Here is a 21379-nt window from a genome sequence, read left to right on the forward strand (position 1 = left end):
CTACATCCTGTGTTTCTTCAGATGGCTCGCGTGGTGTGCAACATTGTGTTTTGTTAATGGTTTCAGGCCCAGGGTTGCTGCTAATGACATGGTTGTAATTGTTTGTCAGTGTGATAATGTGTGATTTCCTATTTCAGTGTAAAGTTGGACATTTGATGAAGGAGGGATCTTGTCAGAAAGACAAAGTGCTGTCATTTGTCACGAGCTAAATGAGGTTCTCTCCAGACATCCTCCTGGTTTGCAGTGGCAATATTATAATTACTGATTCTTTTTTGGGCTATTGCCATGATTCCCCTCTTATTCAGTGCATTGTATGAAATGCTGAGAAACCTCAACTGTTTGCTTTCACATGTTGAACTGTAGGCACAGCCTAATTTTGTTGAAAAAGGTGAAACTGAGATTTACACCAAACCAACAATGAGAAAAAAAAAACTTTTTCATTGAGTCACTCAAGTTGTGCTCAGGCTGCTGACATATAGAAATCTGTTAACTGTAGTTCACAGAAACACAGAAGTGAAAATACAGAGTGTGGTAATCTTTTATTCTTAGTGTGTTTGCTGGGAGTCATCACTTCCTTAAACTTAACACATTTAAACTGAGAATCGATTTCATCATCTTCAGAGGAAAAACGTTGTCAGTTCATGTTACTGTATGCATTGACAAAGATTGGCTACTTTTATCTTAAAGATTGCCTTCCTTGGCTAGTAGTCAATATTATATTTTTATCTATATTGCCTCTCAAATGATATCATAAACATGTAAGGCACATATTTGCAACAATTGAAGGAAAGGATTATGGGACTGGCTTCATACTTGTTACGTTTTTGATGTAGTCGCCCCGAAAAGACTCCTTCTGTTTGTGATTAGACTGATTGTGTGTCATGTGGTTGGGGGCAGATACGACCTAGTTAACAATCTAATAAGCAAAACAAGCCAAACAAATGAGAGGTGTAGTAAATAGGTCTCCTGAGTAAGCTACTTGTTGTCACAGTTGCTCCTCGGTCATCTCTTTCCTCTCTATAGTGATTCATGTCTCTGTTGGTTATGCCCCAAACGTTGTAGCACACATGAGTGGTGAAATCAGTGTAGCATCTGATTTCTTATTATTGCCTGGGTGCTTAACATTGATATTTTTTTTTCCTTCAAGGACAAATGGTGTAGGAGAAGGCAGATCCCGTGTGAAGTCCCTGAGCTCTCGCCGAGCAGCAGATCCCTTTTCGACGCCAGCTGTTCTCTCAGATACACCAGGCCGTGCTGAAATTCTCTTAATATAATTCTGGGGGCTCAGGAGAATAGTGGAAAACAAGCGTGCCAGTGAGGAGAACGTTGAATTTTTCATCAGTGGGCCTCAACTCGCTGAGTTAGTGGGCAGCGCTCTCATTCATGAGCAGATGTTCAGCGCAGTTACACTCTGCAGTTAATGTGAACTTGCTGGCCTCTGCCATTGGCTGCAAGGACGTTGGCAGCGACCTGGCATCTGAGAATTACTCCCAGTAAAGGCGCGGGCCTGGAAAGTGTAGCCCTGGCCGTTTTTAGCCAGTTCCCAACCCAGGAGTTGAATCCTAGACAGGGTAAGGCACTGACAGCTCATCCGTCTTCAGTCCGACAGTGATGAAACACTTGCCACTGTTTGCTGGGGGAATAGCAGTGAAATTCCTGCAGATAGTTTTCACAGGTTTAATGTTAATTTCTAATAACAGGCTGAACCTTAGCCAACACCACTCAGCAGGTGAAATGTACTGCATGTGTGTGAAACACAATAACATTAATCTGTTAACCCCTGCTTCTATTATTAACACGCAGAGGAATTATTAGTACTCTTGTACTCTTGAAAGAGGAAATTCAAAGAAACAAAGCACCTGTGAGGGGGTAACAGTTTGGGCTTGCAAGGTTTATAGCTACAACCAGCTGGTGCTGTGGTCAGCCTGGTGGGCTTTACGGTCTCCCCAGCTTCGTTCTTCAGTCATCTGCACGCCCAAGTTGCTGAGCTTTGGTTGGATGTGTCCAAACAGATTTGTGATTGTTTTCTTTTAACTACGCAAAAGGCTTTTTGATGTCATTAACTGGTGAGTGTGTGTGTATGTGACATCAAAATTAGTAGCTGGCATGCCAATGTGTGAAAGTTCTTCCATCCATCTTTAACCTTATATCCTGTGTAGGGTCACGGGGGGGGGGAGAGAGATGATGTTCTATTCGTCATAACATGAGACGCGTGGTACACCCTGGACAGGTCTCCATTTCATTTCAGGGCCAATACAGAGAGACATACAGACAGACAACTATTCACACTCCCCATCAGAACAGAACGGCCATGCGAGCCCGCAACCTTCTAGCTGTGAGGCAGCTGCTCTAACCTCCCCACCGCCATGCTGCCCGTGTGTAAAAGTCATCCCAGTAAAGTTGTGCGTAAGGGACTTACAGTGGGAATGACAAGCTCTTGTTTCGGCTGCAGGTCTCATTTTCACTTTCTAATTGGTCGTTTTCAGGTTGGCTTTATGAGAGCAAAACTAATTAGTGTTTCTAAATTCAGCATAAAAGTCGGCTTGATTGTTCTGGTTTCCTCTCCCGTGTCAGGCACTCAACAATAAAATAAGACTAATCATTTTCGAATTGCTTGTATTTTTAAACCCCAGAGCCTAATGGTCACTCCCAGTCTCTTGGCATTTTGTTTGGCTAGATCAGGGACCAGAGGTTGCCCTCTCGCCTGTGTGTTCTCTTGTGATTCGTGGGAAGTTTGGACTTGGGGCCAGTGGAAAAAAAGACAATGCGTTGCATTTTAGGTGGGGTTGGCTCTGCTTTGATTGGGAACGTCCTGCTGACAGGAGCAGCCTAGAAAGTTTACAGTAGCTGTGACATTGTTGTTACCTTTATTCAAAGTGCTCCAGCTGCAACGAGCCCTCAGGAAGCCCGGCGCAGGCCCACATGGCCAGCTGACCGGCCCACAGAGACAGAGAATGAGCCCTGTTTGAGTTGGCAGACGCTCCCCTCTCGGGGAACTTCTGCTGTCTCTGCAGAAAGGCCAGTGGCGGCGGCGCTGATTTTTTTTTTTTTTTTTGAGCAGGATGGACTTTTTCCACCTCTCCTCCCTTTCAGGAAACACATTTTGCAGTTTCTTCCCTCCGTGTTTGCAAACGGAGGGAAGGACTTAAGGCGGGGGGGGTGGACATGGGGCGTTGGGACTGAATGACTGAACAAGATCAACAGTGAGAGGCTAAATAGTGATGTGTGTGAACCCTGAACAACATATTTCAGAAAGCGTGGCCTAGTTTTATGTCTCCGTCAACTCTGCAGGGATTCAGTTTTAAGCAGCCAGTAATTAAAATGTGTTTGCTCTAAGGTTAGGGAAGGGCAGTGTCTAAATGCAATTAGAGTAATGATCAAATTAATTTAGACTCACTAACAGTTTTTGTAATGTGTCATTATTTATTTAATCAAGGGAGTTGTCATTTGAGATGCTAAATACAGCAGGCATCCACTGAAATGTAAAGGTTGTAGGCACAAGGACAAGTATTTAATTTTGTCTTGATGAATACTCGTTCAAAAGTGACTATTTGATATTCTTTCACTATTACATTCAACACACAAACGGGGTCAGAGGTGAATGTGGAAAGCAGTGACTATATTTGATTTTTGATGTTTCAAATAACTTCCTCTTTTTTGTTCTTTTTCTTTTTACCACCCCCATCCCCACCCCAACATTTCTTCCTACCACATCTCCTCTTTGTCACTCCTTCTATTCTATCTGCCACTTGCTGGTCCTGCCAGGAGAATCCAGTGGTGACTTCCTGTGGGGCCGGAGATCAAAGTAGGTACATCGCACACACGTCAGCAGACAGCAGTACAAGCCACGGAAACATGACTCATATCTGATTTGCATTAAGCTCATCAATACCTACTGAAACTAACTTCTGATTTAAAAAAAAAAAAAAAAAAATGTTTTAATGTGTTTCAATGACGACATCCAACATTACATTAAGAAGTTGGTATAAGTTTGAATGCTACAAAACGATAGCGATGGTTTTGCATAGTAACCGATTTCCTCATTTCCTGACCAGATGCATATTTACATCACTTTACATGATGTTGAACATGACGACAGTGACAGTACCCAGTCAGCATGAATTGTGTTGACTGTTGAAAGTTGACTCTGAACCTGAAAAGTAAAGGAAAAAAAACAGCAGATAATGTGCTGGATCATGTCTGCATCCCCTGGCTATCCTACAAGTCATTACTCCTTGTGTGGTGTATAAACACGTCAAAAACAAACAATGACCCTGGGCAGACTCCACACTGCAAAACAAATTCAAAGCCCGCAGTATAGTGTAAATACAAAACATGACTAACCTTCATGCGGCGAGGACTTCACCTTAAACCTGGTGTTTGTTTTATGGTGTCGACCTTGGTCAGATGTAGTAAGCTAACATGTCTATGGTTCCTTCAACATTGACATAGCTCGATTACTGTCCTGAGATTTAGCCTTTGAGTGGACTAATTTAGTGGAATATATCTCAAATATCCATTTTTTTTTTTATTAATATCTTTTGCACAAGTAGTGTATATAACGAGGTTGAAATACCACAGAGCCATAAAAGTCTTCTTGGAAGTGCTGCTAATACATTTGTTTTACATGAAGTGATTTTACAGCTCGGCTTTATTTTTATTTATTTATTTATATTTTAAATAAAGGAAATTCATCCATCTTTGTGATTAAGGACGATGACACTGAATACCAATACTGTCAAAATGTTCTAAATGTTGGTGTAAACAGAGTATAAATACTGCTTTGCTGGGGTGTAGATTTCCTGTACAGGGACCCAACGTATTCAGGTGATGAATATTTATATTCTTGATTCATACACGCTTCTGCTTCTGTGGGCTTTTTTACACACTGAGCCGGGGGTGACTGCAGGGTGATGTGAACCCATATTTTAATAAAGCCCAGCTGCTGAATGATCGAATAGTGTCTCTAATTAAGGCCTGAGTGTACACCCATGTAAAACTCTCTCTGGAATGCTAACAACCTGTGATACTTCTAGAGGAATTTGCTGTGCAGGTCTCAAAGAAGGGAGGGGTGTTGAGTGTTTGAGGGCTACGGCGGAAGGAGGGGCAGTGCTCATGTGGTAAGCCAACATGTTGTTCACATCCGTGTCAGATTGAGGCTAATGAAGGCCAGACTGATCCTTGGATGCAAGCCTTAAGTAAATGATCCCTCTTTGAATACATTAGAGCCCTATGTCAGTGTTGTGCCTCCCTGCCGTGCCAGTGCCTCAACAGTACGTGTTGTCTTGTGGTCTGACGAGGCCGGTCAAAATGGCAGTCACGGTGTTCGATCACGTTGTTTACCATTCAACTCGATTTCAGTTCGTCTTACAGCAGTATTGTTACGTTGACTTGGCATTGAGGAACTGCACACGCCGATCGTTTCCACATTAGCAGTTCTGCAAAACAGTTCGATAGCAAATGGAAAATGTGAGTGTTGTGTCATTTGACAATGTAAATGAGCCATCTCAAATTTTTTTCCCCACCCTCTTAAGAGGGATTGCATTTACATAACAGGCTGGGGGTTGATACTGGTGCAAATTGTTCATGTAGACAAACTTTAGTCTTCTCGTTTTTGCTGTTACATTTTTTTTTATTTTGAATAGTATGATTTTGTTAAAATATTTTAAAAATTAATCAATGATATGAATAATAAAAATAGTTACGAGTTTGGGAAAAAAAACCTCACTGACAGAACTTTTTACTGCAATTTATGGCCACACTGGCACTTTGCATGTAAATGAATTCTAAACGTGTAATTACGAGGCACTTTTCAATATTGATTGGAAAGACAAGGACATAGAAATGAGGCACTTGTGAATGCACCCCCTCCCCCCCACGGTACTGTAACATCCCATTAATAAATACATTTCTGGCTCTTTAGTGCTGGAGTTGCTTTACACTGAGTGTAAAAATGTTATTTGATTTTTGCTCGTATAGCATGTGTACTTCATAGATGGATAGATTGGATGAATCCAGTTAGCCATGGTCATCGCTCATGTATTTAAGCTGACAGTGGGTGTCTTGCATAGAATATCCTTGATTTTGGCGGTTTGGTGAAATGCTTCTGCAAAGTACTTTAAAAGCCCATAAAGAGCAAATTTTGAAGAATGCACTCTCAATAGAGATTTGATTTACTGTTGTAGAAAATTTTCTCAATGAAACATGGGAGAGAAAAAAAAAAGATTTTTTTTAGTTGGTAGCATACAAAGAAAAAGGTTTCTTAGAGGAAGCTAAAGTGACCAAAATCCATATGTTTTATATTATATACAATGAACACTGAAAGTTTTACTTAGTATTACAAAGAGCATTTTTTTTTAAGCAGATAATGCATCTTTTAATACAGAGCACTCACAGTCTACTGCCTACAGACCACACTTTGCAGCAAGCTAAGCCTAGTGTCGGCATGGATGGCTTGTAGCACCACCTGCACAGGTACGTGTAGTGTCTCAAGGCCTCTTGACCTTCCACATGATCCTCACCATGTTGGCCTGTTAGTGAGCGTGAGCCCTGTTTGTAAACACGGACGGAGGGTTGAGAAGCACATTTGCCCTGGTCACGCTCAGCTCCCAGACAGGCACAACACAACCTGACAAGCAACAGATGTGTCACACAGGCTGAAATCAAAACAGCCGTCCAGCATGGAGTTGTGCACATCATCAGACATAGTTGCTGTGATGAGGCGGGAAGGCAGCGAGCGCTGCTGGCAGATGAGACAAGGCAGTGCCTCTGCTGCTCCCAGCTTCCTGTCTGGAAAAGGACAGGCCTGTTTGTAGGCTGCTTTGACACTCCTAGTCACTTTGTCATCTAGGCTGCTTTCTGCTGCTCTGATCACATGTACACATTGCATTCAAAGAGCGTCATATCAACCGTGTGACAGGTAGGCTCCCAACGAGACAACAGCCAAAGGGGATGTCCTTTTCAATACTCAGTGTGGGTACAAATGCACAGTCTGCTTAAACAAAATAATATCATATGACATCATTCTAAGTATTCTCTGTTGTCTTGTTGCAGTCTGAAAGAACTTTGTTTCACAGTACTAAAGTTGCTCCGAGTCTGTCCATGATTTCCACTTCATGCAGACTGATTGCTGTGTTTGACAGTGGCAGTAAAAGTACAGCAAGCGTTAGCTTTACACAGGGAACATGTTAATGCGATTCTCAGCAGCTTAATCTGCCACTGCCCAATAAGCAAATAGTGTGGCTGCATGTTGAGCTGTGGAGAGAGAGAGAAACTGGAATCCATTATTAGAAAAAGTGAATGAATGAAGGTGCAGCAACAGCTGCTTGACTGATCACGTACTACACACTGTCACCCCACATCTGTTTACCACTGACAGTCGTGCAAGTGTTTATATTCCCGTGTGTAATTGAGCTATTTTCCTGAGGGCAGCTGTAACCCACACTAACTTATATTCCAACTTTCCATTAAAGTGGCGTGGGGGGAAGTTTTACTGATCGTAATCACGCCCAGCAACACTGCTATGTAAATACGGCTTATCAGCTTTGCCAATTTGGTTAAGTGGCGTGTACGTGGGTGATTCACATATCCAGCTCTCTGGCTCTGACATGGGCCACATACAGAAGTCATTTATTAAACATAGGTAACTTGCATTGTTAACAAATATGCATGCAGCAAGAACATAATCATGGAAATGATGGGGTCTAAAAAAACAATTTTTTTGTAGGAAAAATGCAAATATCCTCACAAAGTTACCAACCTGCCATATGGGCAAACTTAACTGTCTACGTTCAGCATGTACAGTATATGGAAATTGAAAGAAGAGTATCTAGATCTATAACGCACCATTTAAATATTCAAATGTTAACACCAAACAATATAATGCATTATGGCTTTTAGTATTTGCATACAACTCTGTTGTCTGCTGCAGTGAGCTGGGGATGATAAAAGGAAGAGAGAGGTAAAGAGATAATAAGGGAAAAACAGGATATGGAGAACACAAACAAAGGCTTTGTCTGCCAGTCATAGGAATATGACATCTGATAACTGTACAAACATTTTATGTTAATTCTTAAAACCAAACCTACCTAGTTTCTTTAAGACCCAAGATATCAGTTAGATATCAACAGCCCATCTGGTAATTGAAATAGGGTCAAAGAAGAGAAGTGAAATGCCCCTAACATCCTAATATTATTTTGTCAATAATTCTATGTTATTGTAGATATGTAGTCATATTGCTATCATGTGACAGTGTCATTTATGATGCAATCTTCTCCATAACTGTATGGCCACTGATTTGATAAAAAAAAGAGAAACTAATTTCAAGTTTAAACTACATCCGGTCATTGTTCTTGTTCTGTGTTGTTTTTAAGGACTTAAGGAAATGTTCAGATTTTACTAGATGTTTCGTGTGTAGTGCTGCTTTTTCAAGTTGTAATTGGCTATTTTACACAAAAATAAAATTCAGTGTTGTGCAACATGCTTAGAATATTATTATGAAAAATATTTGTGTAAGGAAATGGAAGTATTGAAATGATCTGGCATCTGTGACATGTGATAACAACAGCAACAGGTAAACAGAAATAAAGGATTCTCCAGACATGGTGCAGTATCGTTTAAAAGTGACAGGAACAGTAGCTTTTGAGTGGAGCACTTTTTATTTAGCATGACTGTGCTTATATAGTCAAACTAATAAAGATAACCGATCAGACACCAACAGACGTGTGATCTATTTGAATACCGTGCACACTTTACCATCTTAACAGCATATTTTTTCTTCTTTTTGAAATCTACACCAATCAGCCACAAAGTTAATTCCACCTGGTGGTTTTAATGTTGTGGCTGATCATCGTACATAAAATAATCAGGGCTTATCCATTGCTCTCCTTTTCTCACTTTCCTCATAATCTTTGGCACTGAGTCTGTTGGTCAAACATTAAGTCGACAGACAACTTTGAAGTAGGGGGATGGAGAAGATGGTAGAGGGCCCCCCACACTGCCTGTCAGCGTTAAACGTAGTGAGGTATTACCATTAAAGCTGCAACATCTGTAGATACCATTAGATATAACAACTGTAATTAGCTGAAATCTACATTATTTAATTCTACATTACATGCTTTTGAATAACAGTGCCCGATAATTAATTTATGGAATAAGGGAGGTTGTTACTTGATGCCTTTTCATGTTAAATTTAGCTAGTGTCATTATCCAGCAGTGTGGACGATGTGAAATAATCTTTAAACTGTGCACATTGGTTAGGATTTCATTAAGCTATAGGCTATAGCTCAGTTGGTAAGGCAGTCGTCCAGACACCTAACCCCAAATTGCTCCCGGTGGGTCAAGGGAGCACCTTACATGGGAGCCACTGTCATCGTTTTGTGAATGGGTGAATGAGAAGCAACATTGTAAAGCGCTTTGGGTAAAAGCTTAAAAGCTTGTGTGGTAATTGGAGTAAGATTTCATGCAAGGAGCCATATGCATCTTAAATGTAGTTTTAAATAAACTTGAAACATGTAGCAGCGAAGGTGAATTGTTCCACAAGGGGCTGACCAGTGAGCCAACGATTGACTTCCCTTTCAAATAAAGATTAGGCCTTTATTTCACCATCTAATCCCTGTAAATCTCTTAACTTTGGCAGTATAGGACTTTTAATGGCACAGAGGCTTCTTAAGCCTGTTTCACATATGAACTCTGGACAATGTCAGCTTTACACATGTAACACACAGCGGGAGATCACGTGACTCAGAAGTGCGTTCACGGGAGAAACTCCACTTGATTTCAGTGCGGGATCAGCAGGCACAGGAGACACAACATGATTGAAAACTTGTGGGAAGGCTGTGGGAAACAGCGTTTTGTTTACAGCACACCCACGTCAACACATCCGTTCGCGTACTTTAAATCTATAATGTAATACAGACTTAGTACTAGGGGGGCTCAGGGGCGTTGGGAGCGTCTCACTCAGACATTTGCAGTTTTACATACTCCTCCTCCCGACAAGGTTTCCAGTACATGTGTTAAAGAGACTTCAGTCTGCATGACTGTTTTTATCTTTGCACATACACAAGTCAATACAGCAACCTGCGGTCAATGGTTACTCAGTGTATTTAGTCCTGGACTGCAATCCAGTTAGGGTAAAATGAGAAGGTTGCTATAATTTTATGTTATGACATCTTTTTTTCCCACTCACTCATGCTTATTTTCCTCCTTGCTAACAAGCTAGGCCCCAGTTGAAGTTGCTCCTGGTATAGCAGCACTTTAGCTTCTGCTGCCACTGTATTTGGTTAACTTGGAGCTGTAACGTGACTTCTTACTTCATTTTCTCATATTTAGTTATTGAATGTTTTTTTTCTGGTCAGCTATGCTGAACATCCTTTTGAATTGAATTATTAATGTGTATATTGAATTATTGAAGGAAGATAATTTTCTGATCAGATTAATATTAACTCCCTGTGAAATATTAATGAGCAATGTTAAAAAACAATGAACTTACAGAAGTATTTATAAAATCCTAAACAGACAGAGTAAAAAGTGGCATGGAGTCAAGTGTGCTTGGTCTGCTCCAGTCTCCTTTAATGCAGTTTCCCTTGAGGTCCGTGAATATGAAATAGGGCAGCAGTTGACATTGTACTCAGAAGCTATGCTAATGTCATTGGCCAGTCCTGCCCCGTGGCTGATGGTGGTGTCACAAGGGGAGGTTCAGCAGCATTTGTCTGCAGGTTACCTCTGTCACCTTGTCCACACATGACCTGAACTATGGCCAGGGGAAAAGCAACAAAAATGTTTTGGTGTTATTGGGTTTGAGCCTTTTTCAACCCCTGCTGATTGGCAGAGATCCACTGACAGCTCTAGTCTTCAGCTCCTTCTCCCAGCTCTCGGTGAGAGGCTACAGGCTCAACTAAGATGAGACTGCTTTGGCTTTACTATCCTTAACCTTTTTTTTTTTTTTTTTTTTTCCACTGGAGGTGGTGCGAAGGGGAACTTCATCTGGCATAGAGCAGGTTAAATTCATTCTTTTATTAGATTTGACTAAATATTCATTTGATTAGTGATTTTCAGCAAAGATTTAATTTTTTGTTTTATTAAAATTTATCTCCACTGTATTTATAAAATATGGAAAGCAGAAAAAATAAACCATTATTGTAACATAATGGTAAGCACCTAAAAAAATATGCTTACATTAATTATGTTTTAAATGCATTAGATGCAAAAGGGAAACATAATAATGAAGATGCAAAAGACTCCCGATTCAAAATCTGATAGCCAGGGAGAAACAAGTTATTTCAAATATTTGATATTTAAATTATTTTCAAATGAACAGAGACATGAGTAGAGCAGAGGCGAGTAGTTTCCCCTGGTGATCCTCTAGGCTCCTTTGTTTTCTTAGCGTGTCTCTAGCTCATTAATGTTCTAAGCAAGTGAGAGAACCAGGCCATAGTCCAGAACCCAGAGATGGGTGACACCTCGGGTCTATCACATACACATCATATACAGTACGCACACACAAAAAAATCCCTCAGCCGTTGAAAGTCCACTGGCTCTTTCAGAAAGTGAAGGCCGGCGAGCTGTCCTGATTAAAATGACAATAGTCTAATTAACTCGACCTCGGTGTCAGTGCACTAAAATGGCTGATGGCCCTCCCGTTCCTGTTTGAAAACCTTTTGTCTCTCCATCCTCCAAAAGTATGATTTTTTTTTTTTTTTTCCCAGCGAAATGCCTCAACAATATATTTTTTTTTTTAATGGCAATTATTTCCTATTAACTAATTACGTTTTAAGTTTTCCATTCATTTTGCTTCTCCTGTAGACACCCTACTTGTTTATCTTGATATAGTATCACGAGCACAAGTGCACTGGTTGTGGTGCCCTCTGCTATCCCACTCGTTGCCCCGATTGGTCAACAGGCCAAACAGTCAGATAAGGAATGACTAAAGATTGCATAGTTAAGCAAAAGTCTCTATTTTATGGTCAAATTTTCCACCACTCCAGCTGACATTTTTTGATACTTTGTGCCCCCGTGATTCTTTGGCAGTATTTGATGGACTCATCTAAAGTGCACAGCAGAGAATAAAAGAACAACATACAAAAAAAAAAGAAAAACTTTAATGACTGAAGAAGAAACAGTTTTTTGTTCTATTATCCTTCTGTTGGTGATTAAGGTCTATAGGGAGATAATTACGCTTTAGTCTAGAGTTAATGAAACGAAAACTTCTCTTTTCTTGTGAAAAGGAAGGGCAGATCTTTTGTACTGCTATCCGCAGACATCTCCCACCCTTGACAAGACACACAGAGAATTGGTTTTGTTTTAAGGTTGCAGCCCCACTCTGCTGCCTGTCAGTCAGTGGCTGATATGAGGGATCTGTGAATGAAACCCGAGTCAATGAGGTCTGTGCCTGTCGCACTGTTGCCTCTGCCTGTCTGTGAACCTTGGGCATGCTGCATAGCATCAAAGGAAAACATCACAACAGTTCATTTGGGATATGTGCTGATTGAAACAAAAGTGCATGTGCCGAACAAAGATGAAGCATGTATATATCTTCGTTCTAACTACTATGCATTGTAGTGTCATTAAAGCACTCCGCTTACAGCAAACCAGCATGTGTTCGCCATCGAGCAACCCTGCTCTGCGGAACATAAAAGGAAACGCGCTGAATTGATCACACAGCAGCATGTGAGCCTTATGTATCATCTGATTTGAGGCGCCACTTTCAAACACGGGGAGGTGTTGACCAGGCTGATGTCTAGTGTGCCACAGCCGCATAGCACCAGAGCACAAACTGTCCTTGTGGTGGAAGTATACATCTGGTGTGTGTGGTTGTAGGGCAGCATCCCCTCCACCACCTCCACCGTCCACACTCCCCCGCCCCTCCAACAGCATTCTCACATTTCATCATCTGTTCTCCAGCGCCAGGGTGCTTCAGCACAAGTTGGCTGCTCTGGATCCATCTGTTGTTATTATTTTCCACTGATAATTGGCTTGAACAATGGAATGTCTGTGTCCCCCTTTTGCCTTTGAAACCTTACACCCTGTTTATTTTCTAGGGGTCTCATTTCTGTTGCTCTCTCTCCTACTCCTACTCCAACAGCCACCCCCCCCTGCCCCACGCCCGGATCCATTTGAGAGGCCACATCAGTATGTGTCACTCAGCATCTGACGCTGCTCAGCAGATTTTCTGGAGGGGCTACACTCCCATTCTCTGTCTATGTCTCTCTGACGGCCAGGCAGTTTTCCTCAGGAGCCCCCCCCCCCACCAACAAGATACACTCCTGCCCCAAATTAGGAAAAAAAATGAAGAAAAGAAAGATAGATGAAGAGATTAAAAGGAAGGGAGGTGCGTGGACATAACAGAAAGAGTCTTTAAAAATAAAAAAAAACATTGGGCAATGGATGTTGGTATAAATCAGTTTCAGGCTGTTATAACTTATCTATCTTATTTTGCTACCAGGAGGTGTGTAGAGGAGAAGCATATGTAAAGATAAATTAAAAGATCACAAGGTGTGCTTTTTTTAAAATCTGGCATTTAATGAAAACCCACACCAAAAAAAAAAAGACCCACATAAATTAATTAAATTTGATATTTTAAATTTTAATTAGCGTTTTGGGTTGTAATTAAACAATTTCATGTTGAAGTGTATCTTTTTTTTATATCACTGTGAGATTTTGGAGCTTCAATAACCATCTGACAAAGTAATATTAGCAAAGTAATTATTGAAGTTTGTTTAAATGTAAGATACTCTTCTTCAGTATCTGACAGGGTGTAAACAAGAATCTTGTGTTCTCCTCATTAGGGACATTTTTTAGGGATTAAGAATGTATTTCCTTGTTTCCCCCTCCTCTTTTTGTTCTGCCTCATGTGACCGTGTTGATGTTCATTTGTTCTGCCTGCTCTGGTCTAATTAAAAGAGGCCAGGACAGGTAGGGCTCTCAGCAGGCATCTGCTCTGTGCCGGTTCTTCATTTGCTGAGTGTTTGTGTTTATGCAAAGGGGCCTCTTCCTGCATATTTAATCTAGAGCAAGGCACCAGCTTTTGTTGTGTTTTGACCACATACCTCCAGTCCCTCTCTCAATGCTGCAGTCTGGCTTCAGTTCATGCACTCTTGCTTTCCTTCTCTCCCTCTCTCTCTCCCTCTCCAGTGTACACACACACACGCAAACACACTCAACTACCACACACTACTTCAACTACTCCATACCTGCTACTTCCACTAGCAGCTTTCTCTCTTCTTCAGAAGTGGATTTCAAAACACTCAGCACTTGGAGGCAATCAATACACAGTTTCGTGAACATGATGAAAGTCTGTTTAACTGTTCACTGGTAAGTCTGTAAAGATTTCATTATCTTTCCGCACTTTCTCTCATTTTCTTTTCTCCTCCTCTTTTTTGCCTTTTAAGGGACGCTGGTGGATGTGTGTGTGCATGTCCATGTGGGTGTGTTTGTAGGTGTGTTCTGTAAGTGACTGACAGAGTTGTTGTACATGATGTAGATGGTTGCACTCCATGTACTGTAGAAGCCAAGTACGAGTCACTATATGTTAAGTTTTTAGATGTAATATAGGAAAATGGTAAATGAAGTCCATAACATTTCCAATTAATTGCAATAAGTTGTATTTTATTTTTAAGCAAAAAAAGCAAATATTTACTACTTTTTGGTTCTTAAAATGTGAGAGTTTGCTTCTTTTTTGTTTTACCAGATCAAAACTACATAATTTTAAGTTTTTGACTGTTAGTCATAAAATATAGAGCTGCCAATCAGCAGGGGTTGAAAAAGGCTCAAACCCAATAACACCAAATAACACTAAATTAGAGCTTTGGGTAAATGTTATAATATTATAAAATATTTTTTTTAAATCACGGATCAATGAATCATAATTTGAACACCTAGTTGTGTCTCCTGAGATGTAGTTTCAGAGGTAATAAGTAAAATGTGTTCATAAAAAGTGCCTGAATGCTAATATAAACTTCATCTCACAGTATCTTTAAAGTATATATTTTTAACAAAGTTTGCCTGCAAAAAGATTAAGAATGAGGAAAAACATGATACTGTACAGTTAGAAAGAAACAGTGATGATTAACCGTAATCACAATAGTTGTGTCGTATTTGCGTAGCCCCTGCTGTTGGTGTGCATGTAGTACTGCCGGTTTTTGTATGCGCGTAGGTGTCTGCATGTGTGAAACAGTGTGTAAAAGTTCATGTGCATTAAAGTTCCTTTTTTGAAGTGCAGCAGGGTTAAAGGTGATAGTAAGTGGTAACCCCTACGGTGATGTGTGAGGGTATTAGTTCCTCTTCTCACTCTTTGCCTTTTGTTATCCCTTTGTCTTTGTCTAGGGAAATGGAATCTGCAGCTTATTGATATTAATAGTGCACAAGATCTGTGGTCGGAGAAGAGCTGGGACCTGGGCAAAGAATTGAAACCTGATATCGCTGGATAGAACTGACAGTCCTCTTACTTGACAGAATGGAAAAGGACTTTAGTTGAAAAAATAGGATTGCATAATGTTCGCTGTAAATTAGCCCTTTCTGTACTATACTGTCTGTGCGTGGTCAGGGTTAAACTTTTTAACTGCACTGATCTTATTTCACGTACAAAGTCTGAGACTTTTTTAACTGTGTGGAATCTGAGCTGGCTTAGCTGTGACTTCTCAGCACACACGTTAATTCACAAACGGCTGCTTTCTGATAGTTTTCTTCATAGATCAATACATTTCTAAAGATATAGAGTAGTGTGCATTTGGTATCCACTTGATAGCGCTTGTTTTTATTCAATGAGCTAATTTAAAGAGCATAAAGAAATGTGTGGCCCTGTTTGTTTTGGGTTAAGAGTGAAATTCCACTTCCTTGGTATTAGGGCAGCAAAGCTCTCGGTGTGCACTCTGTGTACTTTGTTCTTAGCTCAGCAAAACGTGAGGGCAGGTCCAAAGAATCTGGGGGATCAGACAGGCCTGACATTCACCAGACTACACTGTTGCCTTTTAAGCTTAGCAAAAAAAGGAGATTCTGAAAAAAAGCACCCAGAATAAGCGCTGGCTGGATTGAAGTTGGGTTTAATTGGTGCGTTTTGAGTCTGTTTGCGTGTCAGAAAGTGCTGTTGTTTACAGTCTGTGTGGGTGTTACAATATAACGCCAGGATTCTGCCAATCACTTCAAAAAGAAAAAAACAACAATGCTTGTTTTTCCACTTTTTAAAATGCTGGCTTTTTTTTTTTTTTTTTTTTGTCTTTACGAGACTTAGCCATGTTTTTCATTTAATCAGTCCATCTTAATAAAACCCCAGAAGAAAATAAGGAGAAAATAGTGTGCAGTCAGCCCTTTTAGCAGATCAGATCATACAGTAAGCAGCTGCGTTTGTTGAAAAGTGAGTCATGCTGTAGATTTTCCTGTGTTTCAGAGCGCAGACAGTGAGTTGGAAAATCTCCTGCACACACCCTAAAAACAAACACCAATGACCCTGTATATAGATATCACTGACTCTACACAACTAAAACTCTCCTACGCCCTCTTCTTATTTACACAATTTTCTTAATACAGATCCAGCAGCCTTAAGTAGTGTTGAACCAGTCACTATTTTTGTGTTTTATTTAAACACGCTGTCAGGCCCTGGCATGATAAATAGATACAGTGTATTTATTCAGATGCTGATACTAAGTGACCGAAACATCCCGGATGGGCTGTAAAGAACAGAGAGACAACAGAGAGACAACTCTGACAGCCTCCTATTGACAACCATTGAGTTGAGCATTAATTAATATGGTAATGATGTGTGAAGGTTCATTAACAAGCCGCCACAGAAGTAGCCACAGATACAGAATTAAGCGTGCTTGGAGTAATTAATGGAATAACTTTACTTAGTGGTAAATATTCATGGGCCCTCATCTTTTTGTCTGCACAGTGTGAAGAGAGAGGAGAGCCCGTCCATTAGAGGAGCTGAAGAGCTGTCCACACTGAATGCAGGGCCTTTTGTTGGGATTGGGTGCGTTTCATTGGAGGGGTATTAATTCATATTTTGAACATGCAATCTTACAACAAAGCCAAAGGCACCGATAACATACCTAGGACTAGAGAGGATATTGTGAAGCCGTGACCCTCTCACAAATAGGGAAGTCCACTTCACAGGTTTGTGGACAGAATAAAACGCATCTTTGTTCACTCTCAGACATAACACACAGCAGTTCATTACCATAGCGAAAAACCCTTCTGATTGTCCATTTTCTCTGAAAATAGGGTGTTTGCGTGTTTTTACCACCACCACTACAGTGAAGCATGTGGTATTTGCATAGGGAATGGAAACATTTATTTGGATCATCTGATACGCTAGAAATATCAGGCTAACAGTTACAGTATCTGCTGCGTGCGAGAGCCTACAATGAGATATTTCGTTGTCAGAAGTCTTTGTTGTCCTATTTTCCACTTTGTTTAACGCAGTACACCTACAACATCCTCTCAAGACTGCGAAAGGGAAGCTTGCAAATTCTCCTTAGTTTCCTTTGTCTTTTGAAATTGTTGCATTTTGATTCACATTCTCAGCTTTGGTCTCTCACTGAGCATGCACATAACCCACCTAGGTGGGTAATTATCTCAACCAGGAGTTGTTCTATTCCCTAAAATCTCAATGTGGGAGTGTGTGATGGGCTCGGTTTTCCCAGCCGGGCGAAGCAGCGTGTGCTTGTTTATCCTCACCCTACGTTCTGTGCACCCCCACTGTTCTAAATGGCAATATTACAGCCTTGTGCTGTTTGAAATGGAGACAATTATCTGTTTAGGTATTACAAGATGGGCATTATATTACAAGGAGAAAGGCGTACAACTGCTATCAGGATCCCGTTGTTGCCTTTTCTCTCCAATACAAATTTTCCATCATTAAAATGATGGAGCATTTATCTAAATGGATGTTATGCATTGGGTAAACTCATTTAGCTCCTGGGGCTCTTTCAGGTGATGGGAATTAATGATGTTTAGTAGTTTGAAACTGAAAATATCTGTCATTTGTCACCACTCACCATTGATTTACGATTCCATTGATGATATGTTAATTGAAGTGTAATGAATCACAATAATAGGGTAGTTGTGTGGGAATGGCGCATTTTCGATGATTGTTCCACCCTCAGTAGAGTTCAGAGCGAGCTGGATGTTGACTCGTGTTTTCAACAAGGGCATTTAACACATAATTAATGCTGAAACTGGGCAAGTTGGGAGAGTGTGTTTTATCTATGCTCGGTCTGCTTTAGATAAACACTTGCACAAACGCCTGGCCACAGTTTTGACTGCCAAATGTAAACGGCAAAAAAGAGCAGTGGGCGAGGGAGTTGGAGCTTTTTTTTTTCCCCCCTTCATATTTGGATATGCTTTAATGCTTTTATTCAAATGCACCTGAGATATTGCCGCACAGTCACTTCTCAGTTTACCATAGAAATAAGATTTTGTTTCTTTTTCTTCATTCTCTCTCCCTTTTTTTTTTTTCTTTTTCATCATCTCTTACCTGGGTTGACTGCGCAGTTGGGAAAGCTGTGTGAATGTAGATCAGGGCCACCTGGGAGAGAGAGGGAGTTGAGTCGAGGCCGAGCAGGTACAGGTACAATATGTTCGCCACCGGGGGGGGGGGGCCAAGAAGGGCATCCACTGTCAGTAACATAAAATGTTTTTGTCTTGCAAATAAACCACGCACTCACATCAGACAGCCTCATTGTTCACTTTTTTATCTCGAGTGGGTGTAGTTGTAGTTAACAGACAGATGGAAATGCATGAATGCGAGCGTCACAATAGTAGGTGACAGGAGGATAGGTGCCTTCTGTTTTACTCTGAGCTGAAATGGTTGCTCTATGTCCGTAGTGGCCAGGGGTAGGCATGCTGATTGGTGCAGCCTCATACAAACAAAGGAAAGCAAACAGCACAGGAATGCAGAGAATCGATTACTTTCTGATGATTTCTCAGAACACGCATAAGGCTGTACGTGCATGTTCAACTCTAATCAATAGCAACTGGTGGGCAACTTGTTATTGCACTGCATAGAATTTAGTTTACAGTCATGTACTCTGTGTTTCTTTTTTGTAAATTACCTTGTGAGTGCTGATGACAAGCATTATGGTGTGTAGTGGTAATTATTTCATAACCATAAATAATTCTTTATCTTATGTCCGCAGGGCGAGGAGGCTGTTTTACCACTGCTGGAATTGAAGATTGCTTTAAATAAGCAACTCCTCGTAGAAGGTAAACACACAATCATTCACCAGACTCCAGTCCCTGCGTCTGTGTTAATGCTGTATTGAATTGGCTTGATAATTAACTGAACGCATGTAGCCGTCTTGTTTGTGTACTGTATTTTGAGTGTATATATTCAGCGTTGTTGAATGGTTGGGACACTACAGGTGTGTCCGGGCAGAGGTTTTAGAAGCTGTTGATTTGAGACTAGCACAGTGAGTATTGTATGTCTCTCTGTGTTGGACCTGAGATAGACTGGTGACCTGTCTAGGGTGTAGCCTGCCTCTTCCCCATTGACAGCTTGGAGAGGCTCCAGCTGTCCTGTGACCAGAGCAGGATAAATGGTTGATGATGATGGATCTTCAGAAAGAGACCCCTTCTTCGAAGGTCAAAATCGAGTTGGTTGTGTGATTAGTAGTTTGACATTAGTTTAATGTTGCACTTGTGAAGAATTCGCAGGAAACAAGGACACCTGGGCAGCTGCTTAGTGTGGCGCTCTCTGTCTGTATGTCCATGTTGACATGAGTCGGGAGACGCTGAAATATGGTAATACCATGTTTACAAAACAAGGGGGGTCACAGCTCTTAATCTTGCCAACATTGGCATTTCAGCCATTCTGGTTGATACCATGTGTTTGCTCCTCAAACCTGTCTGCCTGTCCCCTAGGATTTAAACCTCTGGCTGGAGCTATCTAGTGAGGTGAAGTATGACTGTGAGGAAGTGGTGTATTTGTGTGTGTGAGTGTTTGTGCGTGCGTGTGGAGAAGAGAGTGAGAGTGTCTGTTTTCTGTCTCTTACAGCTTTAATCTCACAGTCATCTCTTCCTCTTAGACTTTTTAAAACTTATCTTTTATCATCTTCCTCGTCTTTCGCTCGCTCGCTCGCAACCTCCTATTACTTGCCGTGACTTGTTGGTAGTCAGTGTGACAAATAAAGCTGCATTTTTGAGCAGTGTTTGTTTTAAGCTGTTCTGAGTTATAAAATATCTGAAACATAATCTTATATCGTATCAGGATATCATAAAGTTACCAGGATAAACCAGGTTATTTTTATACCTTTTTTTTTTTTAAATATCTGTGTTTTTATAGAATAATTTTCATGCCCTTATTTCCATCGCCTTACTTTGTGCCAATAGCGGATATTTTTTATTCATGTTAACTTTAAACAAAATGCAACATTCAAACGTGTTCATGCCATAAAATTAGGAAAGGTTCTCAACGTGTTTTAGATGTTCTGCCTAGAAAATATTTCTGCAAACGGCATTTTGAGAGAGATGATTTGAGAATTCCACAAAGCGTTTATCATTAAGCAACTGTATTTAGCAAATGTAATAAATCCAGTTGCATACTAGCGTTAGCTCCTGCATCTTTTCCATAAGGCAACAGCAACTGTCAACATGATCATAACACTTTGGCTAGTTTTATTTCTCCTCAATGTAAGAGGAGCCCCATGTCAGCACAGTGTTTTAAACAGCCTACTTCCCTTTTGTTTGATTTAGACCTGTCACCAACCACATTTGGGAAACAGAGACTTGAAGAAAATTGAAGTGAAGGACTCACATTGGTGCTGTTTATCTCGGGGTGCATTCTCCGCATAGTCAGGTCCACTCCACTAGGCCCCTCAGCTGGCTGCTCCAGATGTGAGATCAGCGCTGAAATCTTCCAAATGGTTGTGTAATTAATGTTAATTTGTTGAAATCGGCTTAATTATTGACACAACTTTCCAATGTGATTGTGATTGCATCACTACTGCAGAAATCCCTGTGGCAGCTTAATGGATTAGTATGTATTGGCCTTTAAAGCTCTTTATAAGTGCTATAGAGTCAAATATGGAGAGGGTTGGTGCTCATTTTTCTCTACATTTGGACCAACAGAAAAATATAAAATATCTAAAATAATTAGAGTTAATTATATGGAAATTAGGAAATTGAGTCATATGGAAATATGAAAGCAGCCTGTCGAATGTTGTGATTTAGATATTTGGCACACTTATCAATATATGGGCATATCTGTGCTGCATAGTGTGTGCTGTGTGCTCTTCTGTATTTTTGGCCGATTTATTCAGATCTGATGACATTCATCTTTCCAAAGAAGTGCCCCTGCTTAGAAGTATTCTTAGATGCCAAAAACATGTTGCTCTGTATCGAGGGCTTCAGAATGTTATCGTCTCATGGTGGACTTTATTTGAATTTC

The 21379-nt window shown here is 40.6% G+C and overlaps 1 protein-coding gene across 8 annotated transcripts in view; it reads left to right on the forward strand.

Moving 5' to 3' along the window:
• Window positions 1-21379, forward strand: part of foxp1b (forkhead box P1b) — a 150147-nt gene that overhangs the window by 29411 nt on the left and 99357 nt on the right. For 6 of the 8 annotated variants that reach the window (XR_010914407.1, XM_067504136.1, XM_067504141.1 and 3 more), the window contains 2 exons: window positions 3766-3805; window positions 19131-19197. The gene's annotated coding sequence lies outside the window, so the exon portion shown is untranslated. Of the gene's footprint in view, window positions 1-3765; window positions 3806-14207; window positions 14311-18609; window positions 18972-19130; window positions 19198-21379 lie in introns of those variants that run through there. The other 2 variants (XM_067504140.1, XM_067504138.1) reach the window with 2 other exon arrangements.

The sequence above is a fragment of the Channa argus genome, chromosome 5 (assembly GCF_033026475.1).
Source record: "Channa argus isolate prfri chromosome 5, Channa argus male v1.0, whole genome shotgun sequence".
NCBI classification, from domain to species: domain Eukaryota; kingdom Metazoa; phylum Chordata; class Actinopteri; order Anabantiformes; family Channidae; genus Channa; species Channa argus.